The following is a 23,832-nucleotide window of genomic DNA, read 5'->3' as shown; positions in this document are numbered from 1 at the left end:
CAACAGTTTCTGTGACAAAATCAAATAGGGTTGAACGTGCAATGGAAACCCATTTCACTTGTATTTTTTATTCGATACGTTGGAATTTAACCGCAAAGGTGATTTTTTATGTGCTCCACGTCATCACGCACAGCCTTTTATCCAACAATAAGACAGTTTGATGGAAACACATCTCTAGTAGGAAAATGCGCATATTGTTTTATGCAGATTTTAGAATATTCATATGAATATCTGTTGCCAAGTAGATGGACACCTAGCTCCTGACACATTTGTTCATGTGTCATTGGTGCTCGTGGCCTGTGTTCGAGACTCGCTATGGGAATCACCCTACTCTCATATTCTTAGCAAAATTGTATATGTGGTGTATATATTTTTTAAAGACCATAGAGTTCTCTTTGAGATGCTCAGCTATATAGAATTAATACATACTATTCATTCATGAGGTAATGGAAATGTGGTCATAATTCGTGCTCAAGGGGAAATCCTACACATTCCCATTTTTCAATGACAAACTCATTTAGATCAGAGAGGTGTGTTGTAACTGTTGCTAAATAATGACATTAACATATTTTGCTAAGAATATGAAAGTAGGGTGATTCCCATAGCGAGTCTCAAACACAGGCCACCAGCACTAATGACAAATGCCCTAACCACTGTCCCAATATGGGATATCTCTAGGTCGTGCTTATTGGGCCAGTATAGTTAGGCCCTGTACTGTCCAGAAGAAACCCTACCCCTCCTCCCTAGGCAATTGGGTAGATCCGAAACAACTTGATAGGTGTAAGGCTGTAAGCAATAGGATGAATGCACTTTGAAGTAAATCTCAGCTCTGTTAAAAGTAAACTCAAGAAAAACTTTTATTGATCATAGTGATTCAGAAGTATCATTAAAACAGGTTAATATGCCCACCAACATTAGACAACTATACTGAAAGCCCTTAAATTGCTGAAATAAGTAAATGAAATAAATGATGAGACTAGTCAGATGAACTCGTACATGACATGGACATGGTGGCGCAGCAGGAAGATCGGCGCACCGTGAACCAAGAGGTTGTGAGTTTTAATCCCAGGTGAAGACTATTGAATAATAATTACTTTAGAAATTAACATGCACAATTTTATCATTTATGTCAAAGTGTGTCAGTTGAAAACACCGTAGGTGTCAGTATCTCTAACCTTGCCGGCAGACAAAGAGCTACGAATGGATCAGTGGTTCACCAATCAGGGCCTTGATTGGCCCCGGCAACAGTAACAGGACGTGATGTGTAATGATACCATTTTTTGGTGGGGAGAACGTTTCTTTGGTTCCATCAGCCGACGTCGTGACAACTGATACACAGAAATGTTTTTGCAACGTTCCCATGAAACGTGTCTAGAACATTAATATCTTGTGTTCTGAGAACATGGCAACCACAATCTGGGTATGTTCTGTTTGACATTCTACAAAGGGTGGGTCTAATTCTGAATGCGGATTGGTTAAAAGTGCATTCCAGCCGGTGTCTATTCCACAAGTTACCACCAGCTAAGTTTATGACGTTAAAATGCCTATTTACTCTGTTCCATCTGTTCCATCCACTGTCTCATCAGCCCAGCCAGGGAAGTTATAAACTTGATCTCCACTATAAATGGAACATTTAGAACGAACGACTGGGTCGCGTCCATAGACACAGAACAAAAAGACTGAATGACTGGGTGGCGTCTCTGGCAACCGAACTAATAGAACAAACAATCAGCCGGCTTGGCTTTGGTAGCAACCCTAGATTTGTTTCGGGACTATATCTTGTGGAAGGATGAAATAGTATGAATAAATTAATCAAAATAACATTTTTAATGAAAATATGTCAATCATTATTTGAATATGTTGGTAACCCGTTGTATAAAGTGATAATGCCCTCGAAGCCAGTGTTTGGAGGATATATCGGCATGGTTTGCCAGCCCTCCACTTCGTATCGGGCCTAACAACACCCGAGCCAATATATCCTCCAAACACCGGCTTCTCTGGCATTATCACTTAATTAAGGGAATGTTCTCCTAACTATGACACCAAAACATGCTAACATAGAATGTTCTCCTGACTAACAGAATACTGGAAATTCAAACATTAGAGGAACATTACGGGTAACATTACAAAAACATTCTCTCTACACTAGAATTGTTAGCTGGGATACTGTACACTTTTGAAAGCAGTAAGTCACACAAGAACAGAACAGATGTTGTGCCCAAACAGAGTTGACAGGCACTTTAATGTCTTTAAAGAGCATATTGTGTGTCATATTGTGTTTCTGCATCAGATGGATCAGAATGACAGAGTTTCGAGCTGCACTCATATTACATGCATATAATATCAAAGGATCCCAGCTGTCTGAAAGATCTCTCTAGAGAGCCAGGTGATTAAATCTTGCTCTCTGCAGGCGTATCACACAAGAGTTAAGCCACTCTATCAAATGGGTCCCATTGCCTGGGTGATTTGTTACTGATCAGATGGTGAAATTGTATCTTCCTCTAAGTGGGGATGTAATCAGTGCCACACACCTATGACTCCAATACCCTTGTTTTAGTCCTTCTGAGAATCACAATCAAAAGGGTTTAAACTAACTGCAGTGCAACCGTTTCCTCTGACACATTGTCTGCTGAGGTAAGCCTATCTACCTAATGAAACAGTGTTCTAAAGATCCAAACATATAGGAGAGGATAGTATAGGAAAGGCATATGATGTTATAAGGAGGCAGGATCACTACTTGACCACTAGATGGCGTTGAACGCTCATGTAATATGAAGTTACTACGGGGAAAGAGTAAGATTAGGAGACAGAGGTACAGATGACATCATTCATGGGGTAGAGAGAGAGGCACTCACCTGAAGTCTCTGCTCTCTCCATGGGCCCTCCACCGCCACCATTCAAGCTGGCTGCATGGCCGTTGAGGAGCATGTGGTTCTGGCCCCTGGAAGACTGGAGGACTGACAGGAGGTTTCTGTGGAGGTGGTGGTGGTGAGGAGTCGGCACTGGCTTCAGCAGCTCCAGAGGAGAGAGGAGAGGCTGAATGACTGACCTGTCCCACTGGGCATGCTTCTCCTGGGGACACTGAAGGGCCTCACTGGGCCCATGGGGAAGGCCAACCATCATCTCTGTCATCTTCTCACTCAGCCGTGCTTCGCTGCTGCTACTCTTCATTATCCTTAGCTTGTTGAATTCCTCTTCTTCCTCAACTTTGTTAAACGCATGGCTCTCGAGTGCACAATCCTCATTGTGAGCTGAGAAGTCATAGTTGTGTTGGTCGTCCTGCTCTGTGGGCATCTCCAGGTCACCAGTGCCAGATCCAATCTCTGACTGTTCAGCCGTGTGTTTCCCAGTGTGTGCCTGGAGCCTGTTGCTATTGGAGGAGAGGGAGCCATTACACACACTGCTGTGCTGCTGGAATAACCCAGTCAATCCCCCTTGAGACCTGTCCATGTGGGCTGAGCCAGCCTGAGGCGACAGCACCCAGTCTGGCCTGAGAGACAGATCCAGAGGCTCATACTGGGACTTCCTGGTCCTGGGTGTGACTGCAGAGCCACCAGTACCTGTCTCCCCCTCACTGTCCCGGTCACTCCCCTTGACTCCAACACGGTCCTCCCCCTCAGAGCTCCCCTGTCCTCCCCCCCGAGTGCTGACCATACCTCCCCCTGCCCTCCTCTTTCTGTCCCCTCTCAGAACACTAGATGTCAGGCCATTGATGAAGGTCTGTATGGATTGATGAAGACCTTGTGGCTTCACACTGTTGTCCTCCATAGCTGGAGGTCCTCCATAGGCCTGGTGCAGGTTGGAAGGGTTAGGCAGATTGGGTGCTAGCCTGTCCATGTGCAGAGTTGTTGGGTTTCTCCTGTTCTCATCAGGATCCTCCAGCCCACTGTAGAGGCCAGAAGTAGGGCTCCGGTCCTTGGGGCGGGGGGTCTGTGGGGACGAGGGGTCTATGTTGTCCCTGGTGTCATGGTTCCACTGGGGGTGGTGGTGGAGGTGGTAGCCTTCCAGACGATAACTGAGAGAAACTGACTGTGGGCTGGTGTAGTCACTGGGGGGACAGCTGTAGGGCTTCTCCTCACCTGTTAGAGCTACAAGACAGAACAACGGCACAGCCTGAATCAGACAGTCTCGATTACCAATCTTTCACATTCATATTTCTATGGATATTTGTCAGTATGTGCTATATTTCAGAGACAATTGTCTGACTTGTACAACTAAATCATTGGCAATTCTGAAAACCAACCTAAAGAACCTGAGCGATTGGATCATCTCTGTGAACTTGGGAAATGTGTGTGTAAATATGGTCGCCATTTCTGAACATGAACAATGTTTGCAGCGCCACACAATACTGAGTTGAATGATTTAAGTTGTGCTCTGCAGTAAATCAGGCTTGTAATCAGCTTTCAGGCCAAGCGATGCATCATCGCACAGTATGGAGTGCAGAGCACCATACGCAATGAATTTACTCAAAGATGTTAGCAGCAAATAAGATTCTTTATAATGACATACTGTAGTAGCTATCTTCTAAATGAAATGAAAGAGGGGCACATGTTGCAGACAGAGGGCCCCATTCTATGGAAAGCAACTAACTGGGTTTCCAAGTCAAAAAGAACATTCTTTCTCTGCAACGAGAGAGAATTTCAGTTAATTTTTGCAGAGTGAGGAAAATTATATTATTGTCTTTTCCACAGAAACTTGGTGAGCAACTTGGATTGACGTCTCACCTGTACGATGTTCATATCAGGCCAAAGTCACATGTCCATGTAGCTTGTGTTTGTCAGAGCTTCTAGGAGTGTTGGGTGGTATGGAGTCAAACGCAGAGAGCACAGTTAAGGTACGTGGATTTATTTTCCAATACACGGGAAATCCTGCCCTAACACATACGGGCACATCAGAAAAGTCCAAATAACACCAGACTAAACTGTTCCGAGGAAACTAATAAAATCCACTACAAGAATCCTACACCAACGTAACAGTAAGTAAGCCCGCACAACAGCCAGCGGGCTACCTAACCTTATATATCCTACCCAACCAACCTAAACTAAAACAGGTGCACCCAATCAGCCCAAATTAACAGAAACCAAAACGAAAGAAACGATGGCAGCTAGTAGGCCGGTGACGACGACCGCCGAGCCCCGCCCGAACAGGAAGAGGCACCATCCTCGGCGGGATTCGTGACAGTACCCCCCCCCTGACGCGCGGCTCCCGCAGCGCGCCGACCCCGGCCTCGAGGACGACCCGGAGGGCGAGGCGCAGGACAATCCGGGTGGCGACGGTGGAAATCAGCCAAGAGGGAAGGATCTAAAATATCCTTCCCAGGTACCCAGCACCTCTCCTCCGGACCGTACCCCTCCCAGTCAACGAGGTACTGCAGGCCCCTCACCCGGCGTCTCGAGTCCAGAATAGCTCGTACAGCGTACGCCGGGGACCCCTCGATATCCAGAGGGGGCGGAGGGACCTCCGGCACCTCACCTTCCTGAAGGGGACCAGCTACCACCGGCCTGAGGAGAGACACATGAAACGAGGGGTTAATACGATAATAAGAGGGGAGTTGTAATCTATAACACACCTCGTTTATCCTCCTCAGGACTTTAAATGGCCCTACACACTGCGGCCCCAGCTTCCGGCAGGGCAGGCGGAGGGGCAGGTTTCGGGTCGAGAGCCAGACCCTGTCCCCTGGTGCGAACACAGGGGCCTCACTGCGGTGGCGGTCAGCGCTCCTCTTCTGACGCTCACTGGCCTGCCTGAGAGAGGCCTGGACTGCCCGCCAGGTCTCTCTAGAGCGCTGGACCCACTCCTCCACCGCAGGAGCTTCAGTCTGGCTCTGATGCCACGGAGCCAGGACCGGCTGGTACCCCAATACGCACTCGAATGGCGACATGTTAGTTGAGGAGTGGCGGAGTGAATTCTGGGCCAACTCCGCCCACGGAACATACCTTGCCCATTCTCCAGGCCGGTCCTGGCAATACGACCTCAGAAACCTACCCACTTCCTGGTTCACCCGTTCTACCTGCCCATTACTTTCAGGGTGATACCCAGAGGTAAGGCTGACCGAGACCCCCAGACGCTCCATAAACGCCCTCCATACCCGGGACGTGAACTGGGGACCTCGATCAGATACGATGTCCTCTGGCACCCCGTAATGCCGGAAGACATGAGTAAAAAGAGCCTCCGCAGTCTGTAGGGCCGTAGGGAGACCAGGCAATGGAAGGAGACGACAGGACTTAGAAAACCGATCCACAACGACCAAAACGGTAGTGTTCCCCTGAGAAGGAGGAAGATCAGTCAGGAAATCTACCGATAAATGAGACCATGGCCGTTGTGGAACCGGGAGGGGTTGTAACTTCCCTCTCGGTAGGTGCCTAGGAGCCTTACTCTGTGCGCATACCGAGCAGGAAGAGACATAGAGTCTCACGTCCTTAGCCAAGGTGGGCCACCAGTATTTCCTCCTAAGATCCCGCACTGTTCTCTCAATCCCCGGATGACCCGAAGAAGGTAGTGTATGAGCCCACCGAATCAAACGATCACGAACACCAAGCGGTACGTACTTACGGCCAGTAGGACACTGGGATGGCACAGGTTCTACCCTTAACGCCCGCTCGATGTCCGCGTCCACCTCCCATACCACCGGGGCCACCAGACACGAGGCTGGAAGGATGGGAGTCGGATCGATGGACCGGTCATCCGTGTCATACAGACGTGACAGCGCGTCAGCCTTGGTGTTAAGGGAACCTGGTCGGTAAGAGATCTTAAATCTAAAACGAGTAAAAAACATGGCCCACCTAGCCTGACGCGGACTCAGTCTCTTCGCCTCTCGGATATACTCCAGATTTCGGTGGTCAGTCCAGATGAGAAAAGGGTATTTGGCCCCCTCAAGCCAGTGTCTCCACACTTTCAGGGCTTTTACCATAGCTAGTAACTCCCGATCCCCCACATCATAGTTCCGCTCCGCCGGCTCCAGCTTCTTAGAAAAAAAAGCACAGGGACGGAGCTTCGGTGGCGCGCCCGAGCGCTGGGATAGCACGGCTCCAACACCAGCCTCGGACGCATCCACCTCCACTATGAACGCTAACGAAGGGTCCGGATGCGCCAACACGGGAGCTTCAGTAAACCTTGCCTTCAACTGGTTGAAGGCTCCATCTGCCTCAGCCGACCACCGTAAACGCACCGGCCCCCCCTTTAGCAGTGAGGTAATTGGTGCCGCCACTTGACCAAAACCCCGGATAAACCTCCGGTAGTAATTGGCAAACCCTAAAAACCGCTGCACCTCCTTTACCGTGGTTGGAGTCGGCCAATTACGCACGGCGTTTACGCGGTCACACTCCATCCTCACCCCCGAGGTGGAAATGCGATAACCCAGGAAGGAAACGGCTGGTTTGGAGAACACACATTTCTCAGCCTTGACGTATAAGTCATGCTCCAGCAGTCGCCCAAGCACCCTGCGCACCAAGGAGACATGAGCAGCGCGTGTGGCCGAATAGATCAAGATGTCATCAATATATACTACCACACCCAGCCCCTGCAAGTCTCTGAGAATCTCATCTACAAAGGATTGGAAAACGGCTGGAGCATTCTTTAACCCATACGGCATGACGAGGTACTCATAGTGGCCTGATGTGGTACTAAACGCTGTTTTCCACTCGTCTCCTCCCCGAATACGCACCAGATTATACGCGCTCCTGAGATCCAGTTTTGTGAAAAAACGCGCTCCGTGGAATGATTCCATCGCCGTAGCGATAAGAGGTAGTGGATAACTAAATCCCACTGTGATTGAATTTAGACCTCGATAATCAATGCACGGACGCAGTCCTCCCTCCTTTTTTCTCACAAAAAAGAAACTCGAGGAAGCGGGTGACATGGAGGGCCGAATGAACCCCTGTCCCAGAGCTTCCGTGACATATGTCTCCATAGCCAACGTCTCCTCCTGTGACAAAGGGTACACGTGACTCCTGGGAAGTGCAGCGTTCTCCTGAAGGTTTATCACGCAATCCCACCGTCGATGAGGGGGTAATTTAGTCGCTTCCTTCTTACTAAAAGCGATAGCCAAATCGGCATATTCTGGGGGAATGCGCACAGTGGAAACCTGGTCTGAACTCTCCACCGATGTGGCACCGATGGAAACTCCCACACACCTACCTGAACACTCGTCTGACCACCCCTGAAGAGCTCCCTGTCGCCAGGAAATGAGGGGATTGTGAATGGCTAGCCAGGGAATCCCCAATACCACTGGAAAACCAGGTGAATCAATAAGGTAAAAACTGATCTGCTCCCTATGATTCCCCTGGGTTACCATGTCCAGCGGAATCGTGGCCTCCCTGACCAGTCCTGACCCTAACGGTCGGCTATCTAGGGAGTGCACAGGGAAAGGAGGGTCTATCTGCACCAACGGGATACCCAACCTACGGGCGAGTCCGCGATCCATAAAACTCCCAGCTGCGCCTGAGTCGACTAGCGCCTTATGCTGAAGAGAGGGGAAAAACGCAGGGAAAAAAATAACCAAAAACATATGACCTACAGGGAGCTCTGGGTGAGTCTTGTGCCTACTCACCTGAGGTGGCCGAGGAGTATTCCGCCTGCCATCCCGACTCCCAGATGGACTCCTCCAGCACCGGTCCGAAGTGTGTCCTCTCCGGCCACAGTAGGTGCAGGAAGAGCCACCTCCTCCGGTCCCCCTAGATGCAGCTCCTCCCAACTCCATTGGAGTTGGAGCGGGAGAGCTGGGAGGTGGAATGGACAGGACCCCCTCTGAACGCCCGCGGGCAGCTAGCAGGTTATCCAGTCGAATCGACATGTCGATCAGTTCATCTAGAGATAGTGTGGTGTCCCGACAAGCTAGCTCCCGACGGACGTCCTCCCGAAGGCTACAACGGTAATGATCTATTAAGGCCCTGTCATTCCACCCCGCTCCAGCAGCCAAAGTCCGGAACTCTAAAGCGAACTCCTGGGCGCTCCTCGTCTCCTGTCTCAGGTGGAACAGACGCTCACCCGCCGCTCGGCCCTCTGGTGGGTGGTCGAACACAGCCCGAAACCGACGGGTGAACTCTGCATAATGGTCCCGAGCAGAGTCTGGGCTGTTCCATACCGCGTTGGCCCAGTCCAGGGCTCTCCCCGATAAACAGGAGACAAGGAGGCTTACCCTCTCTTCCTCCGAGGGAGTCGGACGCACGGTAGCCAGGTATAGCTCAAGCTGGAGCAAAAACCCCTGGCAACCAGCCGCTGCTCCATCGTACTCCTTCGGTGGGGTGAGACGCAAAGAGCTGGTCCCAGCCGATGACCCTGTGGGAGTGGGTTGTGTCGTCTGCAGGGGAGCTGTAGGGGGCGTCGGGAGACCACTCCTCTCCCATCGTTCCATCCTCTCCATCATCATGTCCATCGCTGATCCGATACGCTGAAGTACAGCTGTATGATGCTGGACACGCTCCTCCATAGTTGGGAGAGGGGTGGTCGTGGCTCCTGCTGACTCCATAGGTGGTGCGGGCTTCTGTCAGAGCTTCTAGGAGTGTTGGGTGGTATGGAGTCAAACGCAGAGAGCACAGTTAAGGTACGTGGATTTATTTTCCAATACACGGGAAATCCTGCCCTAACACATACGGGCACATCAGAAAAGTCCAAATAACACCAGACTAAACTGTTCCGAGGAAACTAATAAAATCCACTACAAGAATCCTACACCAACGTAACAGTAAGTAAGCCCGCACAACAGCCAGCGGGCTACCTAACCTTATATATCCTACCCAACCAACCTAAACTAAAACAGGTGCACCCAATCAGCCCAAATTAACAGAAACCAAAACGAAAGAAACGATGGCAGCTAGTAGGCCGGTGACGACGACCGCCGAGCCCCGCCCGAACAGGAAGAGGCACCATCCTCGGCGGGATTCGTGACAGTGTTAAAGTAATTTGTGTACCTGTCCTAATATGGACTCTGTATACATGAACATTTCCCACCATGTGTCATGTTAGGTTGAGCTGTGTAATAACAGCCTTTCCTATAGGGTTACATAAACTTCCATAATTTTGAGTTAGTGCTTGTCTGAGAGATCCTTGGCTGTGTCCCAAATGGCACCACATCCCCTATATAGTGCACTACTTTTGGCCAGGGCTCTGGTCAAAAGTCGTGCTGTATATAGAGCATAGTATGCCATTTGAGACACACTGCTTCAATTCCTCTGTCTTTAAGCAGCCCAGCTGTTTCGGTGCCATTCCAATTACTGTAAAAGTCATCCGCCGCCATTAAGCCACAAATATTGGCAGTTTATTGTCCAACACTCTCCTGGCATTTGAAGGTCAGGTCATATATTATACTGTGTCTTTTAGGGATGTGGCGTCTGGGATGGCGAGATAAAGCCCAGCGCTGTTCATTTAATTCTATGCATATTGATGCCTTATTGTTCTTCTTTAATGGACTAATATCTGACTTACAACAGTCATTCCTTCCCCTTGGCTGAAATATACATTTTATAACAACCCCAGATCAGACCTGACCCTGAGGAATTTCTCCCTGAGGTCAATCTCTAATGATCTAGAGTTGTTTGTTATGCTGTCTCCAACTTTAATACTAACACCGTCCATCATTTAATGATAAATTATTTTATTTTTAAAGAGCCTTTCTTTAAATATCAGAATTTTAAACGACATAATATAGCTAGAGGAGAGAGGAATATGAATGAATTGGATGGAGCAGATCATAAAGCCCCACACAAATAATGAGGTAGAAAGCACTGCTAGTCACATATAAATGACCTTGAACTACACACAGTCAACTACACACAGTGTGTGTGTGTGTGTGTGTGTGTGTGTGTGTGTGTGTGTGTGTGTGTGTGTGTGTGTGTGTGTGTGTGTGTGTGTGTGTGTGTGTGTGTGTGTGTGTGTGTGTGTGTGTGTGTGTGTGTGTGTGTGTGTGTGTGTGTGTGTGTGTGTGTGTGTGTGTCCAGCCAGGACAGTGAGCAGGTAAGGAGCCTCCTCAGAAACACCACACCCATTGTCTCCCCACTGGGCACAGACGTCAGTTCAACGTATAGTTTTGATTTACATTAGATTGAGTTGTCAACTAACGTGAATAACAAAAAAATTTACTATGTTATTCGATTTAGGTAAAAATTCCATTACCTTGATCCAATCAGTTTTCCAAGTTGATTCAATGTCCTCACATTGAAAATGTTGGTTGAAATCAAGTGGAAATAACATTGATTCAACCAGTTTTTGCCCAGTGGGTCCAGTAACAAAAACACCTACTGCTTAACGGCCGTCTTTCAGACAGACACACTAGCTAGGTTTCGATCCAATTGGTGACAGATTTTCATGCAAATATTAAAACATTTGCATGATGAAAATATGCGCATATTCACACCAGTAGTGTATTTTCACAAACTGGCTTGTTGCGGATAAAATAAAATAAACATTACCATGAAATTACCAGCAGGCCTAAAACGCAGAACACAGACATATGTGACCTTATCTTTGGCCACTGTCTCTTTCATAAACACATTTGCTCGCTAATACCCCCCCAGAGCAGCAAAACCAAACAAAGATTCAACACCCGACTCTCCCCTTTTCTCTTGTCTTTGGACGGGTGCCATCTTTGTAATTGTGTTGTTCATGCTAACTTAATCAGTTTTAGATTTACTTACACTGCTGAGGCCCACATTATGTGCGAGAGTAATTTTAGCGCTTCGATTGATCAACCAAACTCCAATTACTGTATCATTACAGGGCCCTGCCTCTCTCACCTAACACAGAGGATCATACAATGAAGTGATGCATATGAGTTATACAGCCTGCGATTAGAAATGCAAAATAAGAACTCAAATAATGTGCTGTGGCAAAGCATCCAGCTGGTGGGGAAAGTGATTCATTTCATATGGAAATGCATTCTTTATTCAATGTATTCACCCCCCATGTATACGGACACACATGCACACACACACAAACACACATGAGTGTGCACACAGACACGTGTACACACACACATGTACACACACACACGCATTATTGTTCTATTGTAAAAGTATACATGCAGTATGAACTAAAGCACCTAAATGAATAAACCTAGGTGGTTTGCTTTAAGATGAAACCATCTGAGAGGAAGAGACACAAGACTGCTGGGGAGAAAATAAGTGCACCAGATGTTCTTTGATGTTTATAATAGCATATATTATTAATATTAATTAGACCACATCGTCAATGACGCATTTGGGACATTTCCAAGTCAATTAAGCCAAATGGCATTCAGGAGACGTGGAACAATATTTCAAGGCAGGTGTTCACAACTCCCACGGTAAATCTTTTTATCAGTGGCTAGGAAAACAAGCATTTTGAGCTTCGTTTGAGCCTCATACCTCTTATCTGCAATAATAATTAAAAAGAGGATTAAGGGACAGAAGTGAGAATGGGAAGTCAAGCCAAAAGGTAATCCGGTTTACAAATCAGAAATCAGAAGTGTTCAAATCTACTTGTATAGGCCCAGTTTGTGCATTTAAAAAACCCCAGCTATGGTAGACATTTAAAGGGATTGTTCAGCAAAATTACAAATGTAGATGTTTTTTCTGAACTATCCCTTTAAGCATCACCAGATGGAACTAGAAGTTAGAACGATTAAATACAGTTGCACTGATTTCTATACCCCTAAACATGATCCTTCCTTCCTTGTCTCTCTGTAACCACTCGTAACGTGTTAACATGTATACAGTAGAAGTAGCGTGAAGGACGCGGAACGGAACAAAGACTAAGTGAGGACGATATCATTACATGCTCATTGACCTTGGGGTTAAGAGTTTGAATAGGACTAATGAACAACTGTCAGAGGATTTCAGGCATGTTTATGTTCCCAATTCAAATCCAGACACTCTGATGTAGGTCAGGGGCCTCTAAAGCACTCCCATTAGTTTATCTTTTTAAAACGAGCAATTATTCACGATCTAAGATTAGAATTAGACTTTTTCATCTGTCTTGATTAGATTTTAAGAACACCATTCTCAACACTAGCTACTATCCATATGAGTAAACAGACCATAATCTAATATGTTGACACTTGTATCACTACTGTATTTGGACAACTTTATCTGCATGTACTGTATCTAGTAAAGCAGCCGCTAACTCTGACAACTGTATCCGCTATCCATGTTGGAAACATCAGTATAACTTCATGACTACAGCCATTTTGGATAGGAATAAAACGGCCACTTATTCAGGCCTAATCAATGTGTCTCAAGCTGAAACATCTGGCAACAATGATAATTCCTCAACATCTCCTGAATTAGAACTCCTCCAGCCACTGTAATACTCCAGCCCATCGAGACACACTCGATCAGTTCGCAGGCGCAGCAAACTTATCCCATTCCTAAAGCCCCTCATCAAGACTTGCACTTAGTGCCTGTATGTTCTCCATATGTGTAGGATTTACCTATCTGTCCCGCAGCAGACCTGCGTGTTGAGCCGGGGCCAGCAGTGTGTGATTGTGTTAATTAGTCTGTCATTGTGAGCACGGGGAGCAGCTGCAGAGGTCTCGGGGATATATTGTCAGAGCAAAACAATGCAGTCCTTAAGCCCCTGAGTGAGTCCTCCATTACACAGGAACTAGGGGAACAAGATGAGGAGAGGCGAGCCGGGATCCATCATTTAAAGAAGCACTGACGCCTGACCTTTAAAATGAATTAGTTTCCATGCTTAATATCGACTCAAATTACACTCTGATACCGAACGTGGCAGCCCAGACTTCCTCCGATTCATTCTCAGCTAGCTTTTACAAACATAGGCCTGTAGTATTGGCTGGGGACTGGGGAAGCAGGAGAAGCTGAAAATACCATAGATTGTAGCTGTTTTGTAAAGGGCTGTGGCAGGATTACCCTTAAAATGCTGGTATTTACATGTGCATACAAGTATAAGTAGACAATATGTCAACAAAACATTTAACAAGATTAGACCTGATCCATTTATCTCTGTTTCACGGCCTTCATTTGGGGAAGCAGTGGATCAAATCCCCCAAAACCGTGTCAGAGACACTGACTCTCACCAACCCTGCTAGAAGATCAAACCTGGGTTCAAAGACTATTTGAAACATTTCCAATACTTTGCGTGTTTGCTTTAGTCTACCTAGAGTGCTCAGGTGCCTGGTGGGAGTTTGCACTTTGGGGATGTTTCTATTGGTTCCATTGCAACACGCGAGCTCAATCGACAACAGCTAAAGTATTTGAAAGAATTTCAAATAGCATTTGAACCCAGGTCTGTAAAAGATCCAGAATTCTAAGCTAAGGAGGAGATGAGGAAGCTTATATTTTGATTTGAAAATACTAGAACTGCAGCTAGAATCCAGACAATGTGTTAACAGGATGCCATGACACGAAAAGCATGCACCCAGGGAGTCAAATCATCAAAATCACCAGGTGGAACAGAAGACTATCAATAAAAATACCATGTGGTATATCAAATCATAAAAATCACCAGGTGGTATATATCAAATCATTAAAAACACCAGATGGCATGCATTAACATATTGTGCCCCGTAGGAAAGGCAAGGGGTTGGAATTGGACTGATATAAAATAGCAGAGGCTAATTATCTCCAGCATTCAACATGACAACATTAAAGTTAATAAGCAAAGAAAGGCCTTATTATTACTGATTATATTTTTTTGTATGAATATGCTGCTGTACTGACCCTGTGCTTCAAGACAAGTTCACCTGAATACATTAGTGAAGTTTAGCCAAAGGCATAGTTTTATCTCCTAATGGAATGGTGCAGTTGTGTTCCATTCTAGTCTATGCATGATGGGAAGGATAGCAAATGGTATACATTTGGAACATATGGCCGATTTATGGAAGTTCTCAAACATCCTCTCTATATAAATGTTCTATATGAAGTCCTCATATGCTGGTCATCTATTTGACCTTGACCCTGAAACTGAGGATATGTGAGTTACTGTAAAATATTGACCATAGAATACAGAATGCATTAACAGACCTATAACAAATCATTTAGAAAAACCGAAACAACAATGTCTTAAACAATCTGCAGCCACTAAGTAAGGAAAGATGGTTATGTACCTGAGACTGGGGAGGAGGGTAGGCTGCTGTCATCCTGGGTACTGCCAGTCTGAGAGAAGCATGGTCCTATGAGGCTCTCCTGCAAGACATGGCTCAGTCCTGGGCTGCTAGGCCTACTAATAGCCTGGTTCTCTGGGTCGCTCACAGACGCTTGTCCCTCATCTAATGACACCCTCCGCTTAGCCAGGTAGGCCCGCTGCTGTTCTTTAGCTGTGTATAGGTCTCCCTGATCTACAGCCGGTCCTGGTGCCATGACCTGCCAGCCTGGGTAGCTGTTGAGGTTGTCTCCCTTGTTGGCAGAAGCCTGTAGTTGATACTCCCTGCTGCTGGCAGTCAGAGGAGGCACCAGATTATTCAAGCCCAACAAAGAGCGATTATTCTCCCCCTCAGTCATTGAATCATGTCCTGGTGCCAGCATCCTACCCAGCATCTCTTTCACCTTCATCCCAATGCCAGTCGTGGCGAAGATCTGCTGGAACTCCGAATGGCCCGCTCTCTCAGCGGAGAGGAACCTGCTGTTGAGGCTTGAGATGTACTGGGAGTAGAGGTGGATGTAGTGGGCATCCTGGGCTACACTAGTCATGCTGACAGATACCCCCGGGTCAGCGGGGAGCTGCTTGTTCTTAGTAGCCAGCTTGTTGAGGTGGACCTTCATGTGGTTCTTGAGGAACCAGGGTTCTTTGAATCGCCGGCTGCAGATCTGGCAGCAGTGCTCGAACGAGTCCTTGTGCTTACGCATGTGTCCCTTGAGGAACCAGGCCTGACTGAAGGTCTGACCGCACACCTCGCAGGGGAACTCCCCACCAGGGTGCTTCACGCCCCGACCGCTGCCCAGCGCGGGCCTCTGAGTCTGGGCCGACTCGGAGGCGATGTGGGTCGTCTCCACATGGCTGATGAGCTCCTCCTCATGGGAGGTGGCGAACTCACACAGGGTGCACTTGTAGGGCTTGTGGAGGATCCGGATGTGGCGCTCTAGCTCCTGCTGCTTCCTGAACTTGCCCTTGCAGAAGGAGCAGCGGAAGCCTGCAGAAGGCTGGGCCTGGGTGTGATCCTCCTCGCCTGTGATGGTCATCTTGGGGGAAGTGGATGGCAGTGATAGAGTCTCTATAGGGCCAGAACCTGTGAAGGTCAATGGGAGCTGGGTGGTGGTAGAGGCAGGCTTGGGTTGCTGGGGCTGGGCTATGTGGGGTCGTGGTGGCTGGGGCAGACCACCTAGACCACCCCTGATGTGCCTGTCCCTCAGGATGGCCCTCTCCTCCAGCTCATGGAGCAGTCTGTTCTCCTCTCTGATCCGGCCACGGCCTTTCCCAAGGTTGCCCTGCTTGTGAGTGCGCAGGTGGATCTTGAGGTTGCCCTTCTGTGCTGCCCGATGGTCACAGTAAGGGCATTTAAAGGGCTTCTCGCCCGTGTGTGTGCGCATGTGCAGCGACAGGATGCTGTTAAAGCGGAAGCGCTTGCCACACAGTTGGCACGGGTACTTCCTGTTCTTGCGCGTGTCTTCCTGGGTGCCATTGACCTGGGTCATGTGACCCTGGTTCTGTACCCTCAGGAACTGTGGGAAGTGGTCCACCCTCCCATTTATGCCACTCACAACCCTGGCTGAATCCATCAGCTGATTGGCTAGCAGTGCCATCTGGCTCCTTTAGTGTGACTGTCCTCGTCCAATGGCGTGGCGGCTTTATCTACTCAGGGATCTGTGGACTGTTACAGTATGGAGGTCAGAGATTGGATGTCCCAGAGTCCTTCAGAAGCTTCTGCTTGTGGTTGATGGTATAGCGACCTTTGATACCTTTTCCTCAGAGATGGGAGTTGGACACACCTAGGCACATAATAGAAACTTCCACCTAAAAAGAGAAAATAATAGAAAAGACACATAAGGCATGAACGTGAGCAATAAGTGCAATAGAGCCCTCATATTACATACAACATTTACAGAAAACTCAGAGTGAAAATGATGAAGTATTCTATTGAAGATTTGGTGGAAATGTTCTAGTTAAAGGCCCAGTGCAGTAAAAAACAATTTTTCCATATTTTGTTTCATATTGTAAAACAGCTGAAAACTAACACTCTAAAAGTGTGAAAGTTGGTCAGTGTTATTTCCTCATACTTGCTGGTTGAAAATATCAGCAGGTTTGCATGGGCGGGAGTTTTGGCTTGCCTGTTGACATCACCAGTCGATAAATTGGATAATAGACCAATAACAAAGAGAGTTTAAAACCTCTCTGCCAATAACAGCTAGTTTTCAGTTTTCCCCTCCCCAGTCAGACCACTCCCAGACAGTCCTAGAATAATTATTGCTTGAGAAATATTTTTCTTCTAAAAGCTATTTTAGTTTTTTGGAAAACTATTACAGTAACGTTGTAACGATCTGAGTGTCGGGAGGTGCGAAGTCAGACGCAGGAACAGCAGAGCTTCAATATGTTGAGTCCTTTAATACTCAACTTGAAAACACAATGTCCAACACGGACATACTGGGTGTCACATACAACGGTCCAACGACACGAATAAACGAACCCAGTCCACAATAATAATATCCACTCCCGAAATCCAAAAGCCACAATGAAACAATCCCGCACAAAGAAGCGTACGGGCTGGCTGACTAATAAAGCCACACTAATTAACAATTAACTGAACACAGGTGATACAAATAAACACATAAGGAGGGGGGGGAAAAAGAGTCAGTGGCAGCTAGTAGGCCGGTGACGACAACCGCCGAGCGCCACCCGAACGAGAAGGAGAGCCTGCCTCGGTTGAAGTCGTGACAAACGTACTTAATTGTTACCATGAAATGTTTAAATATTGATATAAAAATGGCTGCATCGGGTCTTTAAACATATCTGACAAATGAAGTATGTATGTTGTTAACATGCTTTGATCATTTCAGCTCGGAGATAATGCACCTGAAATAGGTAATCAAGCAGAGTAAGACAAATACTGCGTGTTTCTTATTCCTGTCTTTAGTATATTTGTGGTCTCACCTTATTGTTGTAGGAGCTAAAAGCTGATTACGCCTAACAACAAAGTCTTCCTCTCCATTTACACAATACCAATACTATGATGTGAGATGGAAATCTTTCTCTTGGTCTCATTTTAGACGGACAGTAGGTAGCTACAATACTTAGCAAGCATAAACAACACAGCACCAAGCAACGTATCAAATCACGTCCTGCAAATCCTACCAGATATTTCGCAAATATTTCAAATTGTTGTACAACTAAAAGCCAAAAACCAATGAAACATAACCTCTTCTCCACCGACTCATTTCCTCTCCATCTCTATGTACTAACAAACAGAGGCAAGTTCAAAACGTGCTACGATGGCATAGGTTACATAAATACTATAAACAAAAAGTTCTATATAAAAGTTATTTGGCTTGTAACCATAGCAGATACCTTTTTGGTACTATATAATTAAAAAATATATATAATTACAATCGATATAAATCAGAATTAAACAACAATTGGACTGATCCTACAGCCTTCTTAGACTCAACAACCTTGAATCAATTATCAGCCGACAAAATAATCACTAAAAACAGAGAAGACCCAAAAATATACATTAGACACTGTTAAAATATTAGAACGGAGAGAAGCACCAAGAATGAACGGCTTTCCCATAGAATTATATTTAACATTTTGGGATAAAGTAGCGCCCCTACTTACACAAATACAAAACACCTCACTCAATTCAGTACTTCCTAGTTCCATGTATCAAACAGTTATTTCAGTTATATTAAAATCAGGAAAATCTGGAGAGTCCCCTGCTGATTACAGACCCATAAGTTTAATTTACATTTACGCCATTTAGCAGACGCTCTTATCCAGAGCGACTTACAAGTACATACATTCATATTTTTTTTGTACTGGCCCCCCGTGGGAATCGAACCCAAAACCCTGGCGTTGCAAGCGCCATGCTCTACCAACTGAGCCACACGGGGCCCATTAATACATTGTGACAATAAAATAATAACAAAGCTCATAAGCAATAGAATGACAAAAGTCTTATCAGACTTGATACATATCAATCAAACAGGGTTTATTAAAAATAGACAGTTACAAACAAATACAAGAACATGTTTTAGTTTAATACAATACGCAAAAAACAAGATATAGGTTGATCAAACTTTCGACCATCTTAAATGGCATTTTCTATTCAAATCTTTGGAAGTTTTCAACTTTCCAGCTGAAATAACAAATGTAATAAAAGTATTATATAAATGTCCTAAAGCAAAGATATACACAAATAATACATTATCTGATGAAATTGATTTAGCAAGAGGCACAAGACAGGGATGTCCTCTTTCCCCCTCATGTTTGCACTGTCAATTGAACTGCTTGCAGAAAGAATTAGACAGGTATCAGTATTGGTAAACATGAATATAAACTAAACATATTTGCAGATGATCTCCTGATATACCTGATCAATATTGAAAACTCAATGCCCCCCTTGTAAACAAATACAATAAAATCTCAGGCTCTAAAATTAATGTGGGAAAAAAAGGAAATAATGGCAATAGGAAAAATATAAATAATAATTATACAGCAATCCTTTAAGTGGACCACAAAAAAATGTTAAATACATAGAATGCTTAATAAGTGACAACAAATATATAAAGATAACTTTATCCCGTTCCTTAACAATATGAAAGCAGATCTAATTAAATGGAACAATCTTCCCATAAATCTTACAGGTAGAATAAACCTTTTCAGAATGGCATGGCTCCCAAAGTTTTTATAGTTATTCTCAGTAATACCAATTACCCCACCGAACATATTCTTTAAAAAAGTATACTCTGTCATAACAAACTTTATATTGCTAATAAAACTCATAGAATAAAAAGGAGCGTTTTACATCTTCCTAAGTCTGAGGGTGGTTTTAATCTTCCAGACATGAAATTGTATTAACTCGCCACCCAAGGCTTTTACTTGTGATATATAGTTAAATGCAGTAAAGAGGAACAATGGGTACATAATGAAGAGGTGCAAGCTACATAATGAAGAGGTGCAATATTTTCACGTGTCTGTTTTCAAAGGAAGGAGCAAAGAACATTAACAACTTCATAATTAAGAACATTAGAACAACATGGAAGAACCAATATCACTCCCCACATAGCATTCCCAGAAGGCATGGATTATTGAGTCATTGTTCATTTTAAACTTAAGACATGACTCAGCCATTTTGCTGTACAATTCATATTTAAAAATCTATACATTAGTTCATAGTGAATTATATGTACATTCTATGCCTTTAGATTTTCATGTGGACCAATGTATCTGTGAATTCTAAAAAGCTATCCAAGGATTGTTCCATAATGACTCAATAATCCATGCCTTCTGGGAATGCTATAAAGTCCAAAAGTTATGGGCGGGGTTAGAATGTTGGCTGCCAGAAGTATTACAATGTAAATGTACTTTTAACCCTCCTGTCAGCATATTTCAAGACATGGTATTTGAGGGTGCAGTGAGATACCCGATGGGTTGGACAATACTTTTCTTGTCAATCATCTTGAAAAAATGTATACTTAAAAAACTGGAAATCAACCAATCCTCCGTCGTTAACACAATGGAAAGGTCAAATGCTTTATTATCTAAATGTTGTCAGTGTGTGGGCTATGGAGAGAAACAAAATGGTGCAGTTTGAGGCCATGTGGCGGAGAGTGATGCTGGAGATGGGGGTATGAGCAGGTGAGTCTGGGGCTGGGCAGGGTGATGTTGTTGATGTTTGTGTTTGTATGCTGTTGTTTGTATGTGTATGTTTTGTATTGTTTTTGGGTTTTTTTACTTTTTCTTAAGGTTTTATAAAGAACCATTACATTTTACAGTTGAGTAATTCAGCAGAAGCTCTTATCCAGAGTTACTTACAGTAGTGAGTGCATACATTTTAAGTGCATTCATTTAACAACATATTTATATGTATATATTCTTATTCCATTCCTTTACTTAGATTTGTGTGTATTAGGTAGTTGTTGTGGAATTGTTAGATTACTTGTTAGATATTGCTGCACTGTCGGAACTAGAAGCACAAGCATTTCGCTACACTCGCAATAACATCTGCTAACCATATGTACGCGACCAATAAAAATGTTATTTGATTTGATGCTCAAAAGGTTCTGAATAGAACCTGTCTGGTGCTATTAAGAACCCTTTTCTGATACTGGCTCTCATGAGGACCGCCACAGGAATGGAAAACCCAGAGTTACCTCTGCTGCAGAGGATAAGTTCATTTGAGTTACCAGCCTCAGAAATTGCAGGCCAAATAAATGTTTCACAGAGTTCAAGTAACAGACACACCTCAACATCAACTGTTCAGAGGAGACTGCATGAATCAGGCCTTAGTGGTCGAATTGCTGCAAAGAAACCACTACAAAAGGACACAAATAATAAGAAGAGACTTGCTTGGGCAAAGAAACATGAGCAATTGACATTAGACCGGTGGAAATCTGTCCTTTGGTCTGCAGTCCAAATTGGAGATTTTTGGTTCCAACAGCTGTGTCTTTGTGAGGTGCGGTGTGGGTGAACGGATGATCTCCGCATGCGTATTTCCCACCGTAAAGCATGGAGGAGGTGTTATGGTGTGGGGATACTTTGCTGGTGAGAATTCAAGGCACACTTAACCAGCATGGCTACCACAGCATTCTGCAGCGATACGCCATCCCATCTGGTCTGGCCTTAGTGGAAGTATCACTTGTTTTTCAACAGGACAATGACCCAAAACACCTCCAGGCTGTGTAAGGGCTATTTGACCAAGAAGGAGAGTGCTGCATCAGATGACCTGGCCTCCACAATCCCCAGACCTCAACCAAATTGAGATGGTTTGGAATGAGTCCGACCGTGGAGTGAAGGAAAAGCAGCCAACAACTGCTAAGCATGTCAGAACTCCTTCAAGACTGTTGGAAAAGCATTCCAGGTGAAGCTGGTTGAGAGAATGCCAAGAGTGTGCAAAGCTGTCATCAAGGCAAAGGGAGACTATTTGAAGAATCTCCTCTCATATTCAGACCCTTTGACCTTTTCCACATTTTGTTACAGCCTTATTCTAAAATGGATCAAATAAATGTTTTCCTCATCAACCTACTCATAATAACCCATATTGACAAAGTGAAAACAGGTTTTTAGGAATTTTTGCAAATGTATTAAAAATAAAAAACAGAAATACCTTATTTACATAAGTATTCAGGCCCTTTGCAATGAGACTCGAAATTGAGCTCAGGTGCATCCTGTTTCCATTGATCATCCTTGAGATTTTTCTACAACTTTATTGGAGTCCATCTGTGGTAAATTCAATTGATTGGACAGGATTTGGAAAGGCACACACCTGTATATATAAGGTCCGACAGTTGACAGTGCATGTCAGAGAAAAAAACAAGCCATGAGGTCGAAGGAATTGTGCATAGAGCTCTGAGACAGGATTATGTTGAGGCACAGATCTGGGGAAGGGTACCAAAATATTTCTGCAGCATTGAAGGTCCCCAACAACACAGTGGCCTCCATCATTCTTAAAAGGAAGGAGTTTGGAACCACTAAGACTCTTCCTAGAGCTGGCCACCAGGCTAAACTAAGCAATCGGGGGAGAAGGGCCTTGGTCAGGGAGGTAACCGAGAAACCGATGGTCACTCTGACAGAGCTCCAGAGTTCCTCTGTGGAGATGGGAGAACCTTCCAGAAGGACAACCATCTCTGCAGCACTCCACCAACCAGACTTTTATGTTAGAGTTGCAAGACGGAAGCCACTCCTCAGTAAAAGGCACATGACAGCCCGCTTGGAGCATGCCAAATGGCACCTAAAGGACTCTCGGACCATGAGATAAAGTTTCTCTGGTCTGATGAAACCAAAATTGAACTCTTTGGCCTGAATGCCAAGCGTCATGTCTGGAGGAAACCTGGCACCATCCCTACGGTGAAGCATGGTGGTGGCAGCATCATGCTGTGGGTATGTTTTTCAGCAGCAGGGACTGGGAGACTAGTCAGGATTGAGGGATAGATGAACGGAGCAAAGAGATCCTTGATGAAAACCTGCTCGAGAGCCCTCACCAAGGCGAAGGTTCACCTTCCAAATGGGACAACGACCCTATGCACACATCCAAGACAGCACAGGAGTGGCTTCGGGACATGTCTCTGAATGTCCTTGAGTGACCCAGCCAGAGCCCGGACTTGAACCAGATTGAACATCTCTGGAGAGACCTGAAAATAGCTGTGCAGCAACGCTCCCCATCCAACCTGACAGAGCTTGAGAGGATCTGCAGAGGAGAATGGGAGAGACTCCCCAAATACAGGTGTGCCAAGCTTATAGTGTCATACCCAAGAAGGCTCGAGGCTGTAATCGCTGCCAAAGGTGTCTCAACAAAGTACTGAGTAAAGGGTCTGAATACTTATGTAAATGTGATATTTCATTTTTATATTTGTAATACATTTGCAAAAATTTCTAAAAACTTGTTTTTGCTTTGTCATTATGGGGTATTATGTGTAGATTGATGAGGGGGAAACAATTTAATCATTTTTAGAATAAGGCTGTAACGTAACAAAATGTGGAAAAAGTCTGAATACTTTCCGAATGCACTGTTGGTTCTACAAAGAAAACAATGGTGTCATATGAAGCTCTACTGCTTTCTCTGTAATATGTGTAGCATTATGATTTCAATAACATTTAAAAATATAAACATGAATATAGAAAATTTACTATTTTTGATTTGCCATTTTTTTTATATATATTCTTGAAAATAATGTATTCTACGGGCATATCAAAGTTCCAGAGTGGGATCTCTGCTACTTTTAAAGATATGATCCAATTTGTCAGCAT

The 23,832-nt window shown here is 45.1% G+C and overlaps 1 pseudogene; it reads right to left on the bottom strand.

Annotated features, from left to right (window-relative positions):
- Positions 1–23,832, bottom strand: part of LOC129867693 (zinc finger protein 536-like) — a 49,492-nt pseudogene that overhangs the window by 16,499 nt on the left and 9,161 nt on the right.

Source organism: Salvelinus fontinalis, chromosome 12, assembly GCF_029448725.1.
Source record: "Salvelinus fontinalis isolate EN_2023a chromosome 12, ASM2944872v1, whole genome shotgun sequence".
Lineage (NCBI taxonomy): Eukaryota > Metazoa > Chordata > Actinopteri > Salmoniformes > Salmonidae > Salvelinus > Salvelinus fontinalis.
The sequence above is the reverse complement of the archived record's forward strand: the minus strand, read 5'-3'. Positions and strand labels throughout refer to the sequence as shown.